The sequence below is a fragment of the Oncorhynchus keta genome, chromosome 7 (assembly GCF_023373465.1).
Source record: "Oncorhynchus keta strain PuntledgeMale-10-30-2019 chromosome 7, Oket_V2, whole genome shotgun sequence".
In the NCBI taxonomy this organism is placed as follows: Eukaryota; Metazoa; Chordata; class Actinopteri; order Salmoniformes; family Salmonidae; genus Oncorhynchus; species Oncorhynchus keta.
In genome coordinates this window covers 4,501,648-4,514,688 of record NC_068427.1, presented here as the reverse complement: position 1 = coordinate 4,514,688, position 13,041 = coordinate 4,501,648, and the positions used below count along the sequence as shown (strand labels likewise).

General features: G+C 42.0%; 1 long non-coding RNA gene across 3 annotated transcripts; it reads right to left on the bottom strand.

The window, feature by feature from the left end:
- Positions 1-12,251: 12,251 nt before the first annotated feature.
- LOC127931273 (uncharacterized) lies at positions 12,252-12,828 on the bottom strand. Of its 3 annotated transcripts, none has more exons than XR_008140588.1 (3): positions 12,712-12,828; positions 12,452-12,581; positions 12,252-12,373 (listed from the first exon to the last, which is right to left on the bottom strand). It is a non-coding gene; the product is annotated as an uncharacterized LOC127931273 (long non-coding RNA). The 3 variants fall into 3 exon arrangements; XR_008140586.1 differs by having other exon boundaries at positions 12,252-12,399; positions 12,452-12,555; positions 12,712-12,827; XR_008140587.1 differs by having other exon boundaries at positions 12,265-12,399.
- Between the last annotated feature and the right edge of the window lie 213 nt (positions 12,829-13,041).

Below are 13,041 nucleotides of genomic sequence, written 5' to 3'. Positions count from 1 at the left end.
TGTTATTGAATCACCGCCCAACTTGTTTGCATTCGAGCGGAGGGACTGTTTGCTGGCTTCGATCGGCATAGTGCTGACTTGCTTAAAATTAAAAACAACAAAAACTAGTTGACGGTTTAATTTGCCTCAATGCAAAAAATCTTACAATTTATAAAAAAAGCAAAACGCTTTGGATTTGGTTTATTAGCTCATTTAAATGTAAACACTTTAAAAACATTTGCCAGTAACCAGCCGGATCTGTGTGTGTGTGTGAATCGCCTCACAGTAGAATGTCTATGTCGCCGGCCTAAATCTAATTCACTGATCTACCTAATGCCATGGCGTCTTTGAGAAGGAGAAATCCAAGCATGATTAGGGCGAGGCAGAGAGTAGAGGCTGTGGGCGGGGTGGATGGAGGGATGGAAGGATGGGTGGATGGATGGGCGGGTGGGTTTGAGGAGGGTTTTGGGTTCCGTATGAGGGTCTCTCTGTGTTTCTCATGCTCATTCTCTCATATACGCACGTACACGCAAACACAATCACACACACACTGGTGGTCCCATGGAGTGCAGCTTAGCCATGGAGGACAATAGCAGTGGAAATGGATTATAATGATAAAGGATAGGTAGTGGGATAGACCCTACTGACCACGTGGACCATGATTATGGTAAAGCACACCTTGGTAGAACACCGCATTGATTCGTTCCAACGCTGGAGAACGGTGATTTTGCTAAACATGTGGTTAGCATGGTGCCATGTTCGCCTTTGGTGTATGTATTTGCCATCATAGACTTCGACTGTGTCTGCTATGCATTTGTAGAAATATGCTCTGTCCCCGTTCGTATGTATGAATTGGCTTGAGTGTGAAGGTTTGATACAGTCAAATAGTAAGGATTCATTTGATAGAATCACTCAAGGTATACTGTATAATTTTTGGTGGGGATCATTTGAGGCACATTTCAGACATTTGATACGAGGTCTGCTTTATTAATAATTTATGATCTCTAAATTCATAAAATGTCGTCTTGTTGTATCAAATGTTACTTGCTGGGGACATCTACGGCCTAGAGCATGGCTGTTTGCCAGACTCCCATCAAATTAGATTTAAAAAAAACAGACTAGCATGTTTCTCCCCTCAAAGATTCATAGTGGCCCTTTAAAATGAAAAGAATAGGGAGAGAAGGAGGAGAGAAGTCCCCTGCTATCTATTTTATTTGGCGCCACAGTTCAATTTTTAATGTCTTCCATTTGATTCCCTGCCTTTTTCTTGCTCTTTCTTATTTTCCCTCCTCTTCTCATGATGTCAATTTAATTCAATCTGAGGGATTTCAGGCAGCCCAGTATCTTCTAATGTCTCTTTGGAAATGTCTCTTGTAACACATTGCATTTACTCTCACCTTTCCAGGGGGATTTGAAAGGGGTGAAATAAAGATACATTATTTGTAGAATCTGAAGTTTCATTAAAAACACTTTCTCTCTCCCTGTGTCCTCTTGTCATTTAAGTGGGCCATCTGTCTAAACATTTCTGCGTTTTTTTTTCTTCTGGATAATTCCCCCAGCCTTATTCAGGATCCCTGGGAGGCCATCTTTGTTGTTGGCGGCGATGCTGGAGTATATTCTACTACCCCCATGGACTGAATGCAGCTCTGGGCCTCTGCCTCTCTCTCTCTCTTTGACGCCACAAGACACCTCATCATCCCCCTCGAACCCCATACCCTCCACCTCTCCCTATGTTTCCTAATCTCCCCTGCTTTTTTGCCTCTTCCCTCTTCTTCCCTCAGCCTGGAGATCCTTTGGACTCGATTCATAGAAACAGACAACCTTTTAAGACATGCTCCCTGTCTCTGTTGCTCTCTCCATTTTCTCCTACTACCTTGGTCACTCACCATCGTTCTCTAAATCTTTCTCTCTTTCCTTCTTCTTCCCTTCCCCCTGCTGCACCCCTTATCTCACTCTCTAACTCTCCTTCAATCTTACTCGCCATGTTCCTTCCCTCCCTCTTCCACCTTTCTCTATGTCTATCTATCTATCTATCTATCTATCTATCTATCTATCTATCTATCTATCTATCTATCTATCTATCTATCTATCTATCTATCTATCTATCTATCTATCTATCTATCTATCTATCTATCTATCTCTCCTCTCTGTCCCCCTGCTTCTATGTCTTTTTTCCCTTTGTTGCCCTCCTTATCTCTCTCTCGCTCCCCCTCTCTTCCCTTCCTCTCCTCCTTATTGTAGGATTGGTATGCAGGCAGTGACCGGGGTGGGTGTCTACAAAGCAGCACATATTATTCTTGATCATTCCACAGGCCTCCTACAGAGCCGGTTATGAAGAGGGATCCCTTAATGATGCTGCCACTATTAACACTGCTATAACACCAAATCCCCCTCTCTTTTCCAAACCAATTGGTGCTACATTAATATTAGAACAGGATCCATTGAATTTACAGTGGCATGGTTTGATGATTTGGCCAAACATCCCCAATGCCCATATGACGGAGATTATTAGGGTAGTGGGGTAAGGGAGGACTATGGGTAATGAAGTCTATGGTGCAACTGTGATTCCACATGCTTCTGGCATATTTTTACCAGGATACCAAAGCGTTAGTCTGGTACAGTGTCATGCTGCTTTGCCTTAACTTAAGACCCCCAGTTTTTTTGCATATTTTCCCTTTTCAACTGCAATCCCTCTTTTAAATAAGAAATCATGCAATTGTAAAACACACACACAAACACACACAGTCTGCTCTGACCAAGGCTATTATAGTAAACTAAAACCTAAAAAATGATAAAAACTTTAAAAAAAAAAATGTTTTTAAAGTAAACTGAAACATAATAATTATCAAAAAAGATTTGATAAGCTAATACTATACTGAAACTATGTTTGACTGCATAACAAAAGCACATGTTTTGTAGTGTCAGCAGCTGATGGGAAACAGAGATAAAAGGGAAAACCCAACTGACCTCAAAGGTCATCGGAACAGCGCCCACCATTTCAGGATAAAGACAAGGTGAGACAGCCACTAGCTATTAGTAGGTGCACGTCAACGGCAACGTTTAGGACAACCAACTTTACCCGTTTGCATGAAAGAGCAGAAACATGGCAACCTGATTTCATTTTTTTAAAAAGAGACGAAGCACTGATTCATTTACTCATCCAGACTGGCAAATCCACAAGAAATTCAACCAAACATTTGATCCCGAATTGAAAACTCCTGGCGCTGTTAGAGTAAACGGGTTGATTGCTTTACAAATGGATACAACAACCCAGAAATGTAAGTTCTGAAGGAGGCATAAAATTAACCCTGTGTGTAGACGGATGGAGCAAAAAAGGACTGGCTGCTTCGTTTATGGGCATATCTGCCTGCTTCTATCGCCCCTCCTCCAACAAGGCACAACATGTGTTGCACAACCTCTATCAAATTTTGCATCCACACACCAGAGAGGTAATTGACTGCACATTGGATGCATGGGACAAGCAGAGGAGAAGATCTTACTTGTCGTAACTGACAACAGGGCGAAAATAGTCAAGGCTATCAACCTAGAACAGAACACAGGCAAGAGAATACATGTGACCAACAATAAACACAGCTGGCCATGGATTTGAACGGCGCATCAGAATTATCTGAATCCGAGATGGACACAGACAATTATTATTTTAAATCAAAGTCACATTAAGATTGATTTATAATTTATTATACATAACCAAACCCAAGACCTGACCCATCACCTGATGTATTACTGCCCCTCAGTGGCAAGAAGTGACATACCAAAAATGTTACTATAGGTCTACTACACATAGAGGTCACGTCCGCCAATGTGCTCTAACAGTGTGTGTGTGTGTGTCTCCAACTGTACCATCTTCAAGACCCTCTTTCTGCTTCCGCTAGTGCTTACCTCGGGCACAGTGGCTGCTGGAGGCAGAAAAACACAATATTAGAGTATTAGCACAGGGGCACTGCATTGTTGTAATAATGTGTGTGTGTGTGTGTTTTATTGAACCTTTATTTAAGCAGGGTCTTGCTGTGGTCTTGCTGAGACCACAGTGTCTTTCGCAGACGAGACCTGCACGAACACGTCAATATATAACAATTACACTAGATATGAAAAGAAAGAAACACAGAACACAAAATGCTAAACAGAATCATACGAAACAAATACATTCTTCAGTAAAACGGCCCTCTAAATTACACCTGAACTGCCCTGGAGGCACCAACTCCACCAACTTTAAGGACTTTTGGAGATCATTCCACATGAGAGGCAAAAAAAAAAAAAAAAAAAAAAGAAGCAGATTTTCCTAACACGGTGGAGATTGACGTGATGTACGTCTGAAGCACAGGAGTTTGGTGGCACCTTAATAACTGGGGAGGACGGGCTCGTGGTAATGGCTGTAGCAGAATGAACAGATTATTAAACAGACGTTTATTTATCTGTTTCACGCCATTCCATTATCTCCGTTCGAGACATTATTATGAGCCATCCTCCCCGATGCAGCCTCCACTGGTCTGAAGGTTAACAATGAGGTAAGATTTGGTGGACATTTATACAAGAGGGATTTGTAGATCAAATCTCTGAAGCTGGAGACTCTTACCTCCCTCACTAGCTTTAAGCACCGGCTGTCAGAGCAGCTCACAGATCACTGCACCTGTACATAGCTCATCTGTAAATAGCCTATCCAACTACATCATCCCCATACTGTATTTATTTATTTATCTTGCTCCTTTGCACCCCAGTATCTCAACTTGCACATTCATCCTCTGCACATCCTACCATTCCAATGTTTAATTGCTATATTGTAATTACTTTGCCACCATGGCCTATTTATTGCCTTACCTCCCTCATCCTACCTCATTTGCACATGTTGTGTATAGATTTCCCTACTGTATTATTGATTGTATGTTTGTTTATTACATTTGTAATTCTGTGTTGTTGTATGTGTCGAACTGCTTTGCTTTATCTTGGCCAGGTCGCAGTTGTAGATGATATCTAGTTCTCAACTTGCCTACCTGGTTAAATACAAATAAAAAGAGTGCAATGCATCAACTGACCAACATTTCCAAAATGTGCGCTGAACCTTTCGGTCGTAATAAAGCGCAATGCATTATGATAAACTGCTTCCAATGGCTTCAATTCAATGGCAGCTGCATTCATATAGATTTCACCATAGTGAATAACCAGAATGAATGTTGACTGAATTATTTGTTTTCTGCTATTTAACAAAGGATAGGCCATGTTCCTATAGAAGAAGACTTGATTTCTAAACTGCCTCAACAACATGGTTTTTGAAAGAAACCTTTTCGTCAATCCAGTTGTCTAGATAATTATAAGCAGGGACACGATCAATGAGGTCAGCATCCAAAGTACGTATGCATAAATCATCAGATACATTTTTAGGTGATTTGGAAAATAACACATACTTGGTTTACCTGCATTAAGTAGCAATTTCAGTTCAATAAAGGCTTTCTGCAGCTCTGACAGAACCTGGTCAGCTGTGGGGGCAATAGCATATTCAGTTTCATCTGCATACAGGTAAAGGTTTTTATAGATAAATCAATATTGTTCATGTAAATAGTGAAAAGAACCAGACCAAGAAATGATCCCCGTGGGACACAATTTATCTCCAGAAAACCTGATTTAACACCATCAGTAAATACACACTGTGTTCTGTTCTTTAAATAATTTTCAAACCAGCTACATGCAGCCTGGTCCAAGCCAATTGATGAAAGCCTCTGAATAAGTAACTAGTGATCCACAGTGTCGAAGGCTTTAGACAGGTCAATAAAAGGGCCGCACAGTGTTTCTTCTTATCCAAACAATGAAGAGCAGGATTTAAAACAAAAGACCTAGTCTGAAACCGGACTGATGTACATCTTAGTTTACATTGAGTACTTACCAAGAAATCTAGAATTTTGTTAATAGGACAATAATTGTTTAGGTTACACAGGTCACCACCTTCGTGAAGGAGAAGTACATGGGCCTCTTTCCAGACGCTGGCGATCGGACCACAAATCATTGTTAAAGATTCTGCCATCAGAGGAGTGGAAAGCTGCAGCCAGAAAGGATCAAGCACGTTTGATTGCTCACTAAGTCGGCTGTGTGTAAACAGACCAGTCAGTAGCCAGGGTCCCAATCTGGTCTAACAATAGTTTGGGCCAATGCCACGTCTACCAGTCTGCAAATGGCTAACCTGGCATAAGCAGAGAGTGGGTTTATTGGAGTGGGCTTATTTAAGTGATAATGCCCTCAAAGCAGGTGTTTGGAGGATATACAGTGCTTTGCAAAAGTATTCATCTCCTCTGCATTTTTCCTATTTTGTTGCATTACAACCTGTAATTTAAATAGATTTTTATTTGGATTTCATGTAATGGACATACACAAAATAGTGAAATTTAAAAAATGACTGTCACGCCTTGGTCTTAGTATTTTGTGTTTTCTTTATTTATTTGGTCAGGCCAGGGTGTGACATGGGTTATTGTGGTGTGTTTTTGTCTTGGGGTTTTGTGGGGTGTCTAAGTAGTCTATGGCTGCCTGAGGCGGTTCTCAATCAGAGTCAGGTGATTATCGTTGTCTCTGATTGGGAACCATATTTAGGCAGCCAAATTATGTGAGTGTTTCGTGGGTGATTGTGCCTGTCTTTGTGTTTGCACCAGATAGGGCTGTTTCGGTTTTTGTTATTTCATTTCGTTATTTTTGTAGTTTCTGTATGTATGGTTTTTCCTTCATTAAAATATCATGACTCATCATCACGCTGCATTTTGGTCCGATCCTTGTTCTACCTCTTCGTCAGAGGAGAGAGACGTTACAATGACTTGTTTCAAATAATAAAATAAACAAATGAATGGGACAGTGGTAGGTGCATATGTATTCACCCCTTTTGCTATGAATCCCCTAAATCAGATCTGGTGCAACCAAATACCTTTAATTAGTTTAATAAAGTTCCCCTGTGTGCAATCTAAGTGTCACATGATCTTAGTACATGTACACCTGTTCTGAAAGGCTCGGAAGTCTGCAACATCCCACAGAGCACCGTTAAAACCATTATAAAAAAATGTAAAGAATAAGGCACCACAACTAACCTGCAAAGAGAGGGCTGCACACCAAAACTCATGGACCAGGCATGGAGGCCATTCATCAGAGAGGCAACAAAGAGACTAAAGATAACCCTGAAGCTCCACAGTGGAGATTGGAGTATCTGTCCATAGGACTACTTTAAGCCGTACACTCCACAGAGCTGGGCTTTATGGAAGAGTGGCCAGAAAAAAAGCTATTGCTTAAAGAAAGAAAAATGGCGCTAAATACAGAGTAATTCTTGAGGGAAACCTGTTTCATTCTTCCAGAGTTTTGAGACTGGGACGGAGGTTCACCTTCCAGCAGGACAATGACCCTAAGCATACTGCTAAAGCAACACTCAAATGGTTTAAGAGGAAACATTTAAATGTCTTGGAATGGCCTAGTCAAAGCCCAAACCTCAAGTGGTCCTTCTGTAGCTCAGTTGGTAGAGCTTGGTGCTTGTAACGCCAGGGTAGTGGGTTCGATTCCCGGGACCACCCATACGTAGAATGTATGCACACATGACTCTAAGTCGCTTTGGATAAAAGCGTCTGCTAAATGGCATATATTATTATATTATAATCCAATTGAGAATCTGTGTTATGACTTAGAGATCGCTGTAAAAAAGCAGAACCCATTCAACTTGAAGGAGCTGGAGCAGTTTTGCCTTGAAGAATGGGCAAAAATCCCAGTGGCTAGATGTGCCAAGCTTATAGAGACATACCCCAAGAGACTTGCAGCTGTAATTGCTGCACAAGGTGGATCTACAAAGTGTTGACTTTGGGGGGAGTGAATATTTATGCACGCTCAAGTTTTCTTTTTTTGTCTAATTTCTTGTTTGTTTCACAAGAAAAAAATATTTTGCATCTTCAAAGTGGTAGGCATGTTGTGTAAATCAAATTATACAAATCCCCCCAAAAATATATTTTAATTCCAGGTTGTAACGCAATGAAATAGGAAAAATACCAAGGGGGGATACTTTCGCAAGCCACTGTATTGGCAAGGGTGTTGTTAGGCCCAAGAAGAAGTAACGGCCTGGCAAACTGTGCCAATATATCCTTCAAACACCGGCTTCAAGGGCAATAGCACTTTTGTACAACAGGTTACCAAAATGTTAAAATAAATATTGACATATTTTCATTCAAAACTTTACTTTGATGAATTGTATTCATACTATTTTATCCTTTCACGAGATATAGTCCTTACACACAACAGTTTGTTTGCCAGAGATGCGTCCCAGTCGTTAAGTCTATTTGTCCTAAATTTATGTACACGACCCAGACGTTCGTTCAAAATTTTCCGTTGCTTTGATGGCTGGCAAAATCATTATCCCTTGCTTGCTAGCTAGCCAACTTTGGCTAACACAGTCACGTCAAACAGTGCAGCCAGAACTACAGCAAAGTAGGTGCATTTGCATTTGTTTAAGCTGTTTTTTAGTGATTTGTTTTGTCCATAACAATGAGCTAATGATTGTGTGATTTCATCTGGCATAGAAAATGTGCTCTCTCTCCAAGACATTGTTCAGAGGAGCTAGCCAACTACACAGCTAACACAATCACTTCAAACTGCAGCTGGTATGACAGCAAACTATCTGCATTTTGTGTTTTTCTATTGGCATTTCATTGTATATAGCCATAAAACTATGCTGATTCATGTTTTGTACAGGCTGAGAAAAGCTGCCTCCCCATCTCGCCCGAACCGACACGTTCATTAAATTAATATGGGATAGCTGGAGATCTAATTTCATTATTGAAACGATGTTGCAAATGTCGGAGAAGCAGGGTAAATACAAATCTCCACTGTTGAAAACCGATTGCTGGTCTAAAATAAATTGGAGATATATTGGATGCTTTTTATAGTGGAGATCAAGTGTATTACTTTCCTGCCTGGGCTGTTGAGACAGTGGATTGTGTAGTCAGACAGAATAGAGTAAATGGGCATTTCAACATCATAGATTTAGCCTGTGGTAACTTGTGGAATAGACAGTGGCTGGAATTAGATATTAACCAATCAAAATCCAGAATTAGAACGACCTGTTGTTTTATACTTGAAACTGTTTTTCAGGACCTATAATCAACTTTAGAGTTATAGTGTGTATGTGTGTGTGTGTGTGTGTGTGTGTGTGTGTGTGTGTGTGTGTGTGTGTGTGTGTGTGTGTGTGTGTGTGTGTGTGTGTGTGTGTGTGTGTGTGTGTGTGTGTGTGTGTGTGTGTGTGTGTGTGCGTGTGTGCGTGTGTTTGTGTGTGTAGGATAGATTTGTCTTGGTCAGTGTCTGTTGTCTGACTGCCAGCATTGTGTCTGTAGCAGAGCCATCATGCCCAGGCCCCCTCTACCCCTTCCCAGCCTGGTCCCCTTGTCTCTGGGCAGCTAGGGGGCAGCATGCCCTGGAGCCAACTTGGAGGTGTTGGTTTAGGCTCTCTGCCAAGACAGGATTAGTGGCAGACAATATCGGGTGTGTCCACATATCTCGTTTGAACTGGCCTTCACTGGGGGAGGGGGAAGGAGGAGAGGAGAGGAGAGGAGAGGAGAGGAGAGGAGAGGAGAGAGGAAAACACATGGCCACGGTTCGAGGTTTGTGTGAAATGTATGATAAACAAATAAACTTATATATTATTGACCAATAATATCGTTATGTTTTCTTAATTTTAAGAAAGAGAACTCCATTTAGTAATATTTTGATTCAATAAGATCAATCTCGTCATAAATAATTCAACATCATATCATAAATATATGACTTGATAGAACACTGCTACATCCAAATATTTGAACTCCTCACACACCACATTAATTAGAAAAATATCAAGCATAATAACATAGATCTTGGTTTATCTGAAAACCTATTTGAGGTGGAGTTCCTACTGAAGGAACAGTCCTTTTAAACTCTTTTGTTGCGTCATTGTTGCAGCTTATTGTGTCAGGAGTAATGCTAGCTGACTGCAAAACAGTCCACGGCCCAACATTACTGTTGTGGAAAGCCCATGCAGCCGAAACCAGACCACTGTAAACCACCACCCCTTTTGGATGGGAATACCAGCACACAGTTAGGGAAAAATGCATAAAAAAAAGTTTGTTCCCCTCTTCCGTCTTGACTCTAAATGGCTCTAAATTCTAAATGGATTCATGACACAGATTCGGGTCATATTAAACTGATCACCCTAATGATGCCGGAACTCGATACCAAACGTGACTTCCCTGATGCTCGTCTAGGAATACGCCAGGCAAATCAAAGTTCACATTTAATGTGTTTGTTCAGAGCGAGTGGGAGCCACCAGAACGCAAAGGGAGCAATGTGGAAACTAGATTGTATTTGTTGTTTCTTTTCTTTTGCTTTTTTTAATAAACCAAAGCAATATCTCAGGAATTAACGACAATCAGACATTTTCAATATTGCCTAAGCTGATTTGTGTGCGCTGTGAGTAGGAGACAAAGGCTTTGAATGCTGTAGCTGAGTTTTGCCAAGCAACCAATTCACTCAAGAGTCCAAGCTGGCGTCTAAGCACCTAAGGTGGAGCCTACACACAAACCTACATGCCTTCTGAGTAGAGTGATGAACCGTCCTAAATCGCTGTTCATTTAAGTATGGGGGTAGACACAGGGGCTGTCTCAGGACTTGTCATCGTGTGTGTGTGTGTGTGTGTGTGTGTGTGTGTGTGTGTGTGTGTGTGTGTGTGTGTGTGTGTGTGTGTGTGTGTGTGTGTGTGTGTGTGTGTGTGTGTGTGTGTGTGTGTGTGTGTGTGTGTGTGTGTGTGTGTGTGCGCGCGCGTGTGCGCATTTTATGTGTTTCGTATCTGTGTGTCTGAGCAGGGGCGTCAAATGGCCAACAGGAGTTGGAGAATTGGGGATTGTTGGATGGTTCTGGAAGGAAGGGGACATGCTATCACACATGCGATCACTGTCTACCCCACAGGAGAGATCTCTGTAGGGGGAAGAGAGTGCCCTCTGCACCTTACTCTCCAAAACATCTATCCGGCTATTGCACAAACCTCCACACACATTCTATACATTCTTTCTCTTCATTTCTCTCTCTCTCTCTCTCTTGCTCTTTAGTTCTCTTGTTCTATATTAAATATGCTTTTCTCAATTTACATCAACAACATTGATATGCAGATGATACAGTCTTATACTCAACTGGCCCCTCCCCGGATGTTGTGTTAAACGCTCTACAACAAAGCTTTCTTAGTGTTTAACAAGCTTTCTCTGCCCTTAACCTGGTTCTGAACACCTCCAAAACAAAGGTCATTACTTGTTATTTGTTATTTTGATCTCTTACTTTTTTGGGGGTATTTTCTTAAAACTGCATTGTTGGTTAAGGGCTTGCAAGTAAGCATTTCACCTGTTGTATTCGGCACATGTGACAAATACAATTTGATTTGATTTGGTAAGGAGAATGCCCCTCTCCCACCGGTGTGATTACTACCTCTGAGGTTTTAGAGCTTGAGGTAGTCATCTCACACAAGTACTTGGGAGTATGGCTAGAAGGTACACTGTCCTTCTCTCAACACACATCAAAGCTGCAGGCTAAAGTTAAATCTATACTTGGTTTCCTCTATCGTAATCACTCCTCTTTCACCCCAGCTGCCAATCTAACCCTGATTCAGATGACCATCCTACCCATGCTAGATTACGGAGACGTAATTTATAGATCAGAAGTTAAGGGTGCTCTCGAGCGGCTAGATGTTCTTTACCATTCGGCCATCAGATTTGCCACAAATGCTCCTTGTAGGACACATCACTGCACTCTGTACTCTTCTGTAAACTGGTCATCGCTGTATACCCTTCGCAAGACCCACTGGTTGATGCTTATTTACAAAACCCTCTTGGACCTCACTCCCCCCTATCTGAGATATCTACTGCACCCCTCATCCTCCACATACAACAACCATTCTTCCAGTCACATTCTGTTAAAGGTCCCAGAAGAACACACATCCCTCGGTCTCTCCTCTTTTCAGTTTGCTGTAGCTAGCGACTGGAACGGCCTGCAACAAACACTCAAACTGGACTGTTTTATCTCCATCTCTTCATTCAAAGACTCATGGACACTCTTACTGACAGTTGTGGCTGCTTTGCGTGATGTATTGTTGTCTCTACCTTCTTGCCCTTTGTGCTGTTGTCTGTGTCCAATATTATTTGTACCATGATTTGTGCTGCTACCATGTTATGCTGCTGCCATGTTGTGTTGCTACCATGTTATTGTCATGTTTTGTTTTGCTACCATTCTGTGTTGTCATGTGTTGCTGCCTTGCTGTGTTGTCATGTGTTGCTGCCTTGCTGTGTTGTCATGTGTTGCTGCCTTGCTGTGTTGTCATGTGTTGCTGCCTTGCTGTGTTGTCATGTGTTGCTGCCTTGCTGTGTTGTCATGTGTTGCTGCCTTGCTGTGTTGTCATGTGTTGCTGCCTTGCTGTGTTGTCATGCGTTGCTACCTTGCTGTGTTGTCATGTGTTGCTGCCTTGCTGTGTTGTCATGTGTTGCTGCCTTGCTGTGTTGTCATGTGTTGCTGCCTTGCTGTGTTGTCATGTGTTGCTGCCTTGCTGTGTTGTCATGTGTTGCTGCCTTGCTGTGTTGTCATGCGTTGCTACCTTGCTGTGTTGTCATGTGTTGCTGCCTTGCTGTGTTGTCATGTGTTGCTGCCTTGCTGTGTTGTCATGTGTTGCTGCCTTGCTGTGTTGTCATGTGTTGCTACCTTGCTGTGTTGTCATGTGTTGCTGCCTTGCTGTGTTGTCATGTGTTGCTGCCTTGCTGTGTTGTCATGTGTTGCTGCCTTGCTGTGTTGTCATGTGTTGCTGCCTTGCTGTGTTGTCATGCTGTGTTGTCATGCGTTGCTACCTTGCTGTGTTGTCATGTGTTGTCTGCCTTGCTGTGTTGTCATGTGTTGCTGCCTTGCTGTGTTGTCTGCTGCCTTGTTGTCATGTGTTGCTGCCTTGCTGTGTTGTCATGTGTTGCTGCCTTGCTGTGTTGTCATGCTGTGTTGCTACCTTGCTGTGTTGTCATGTGTTGCTGCCTTGCTGTGTTG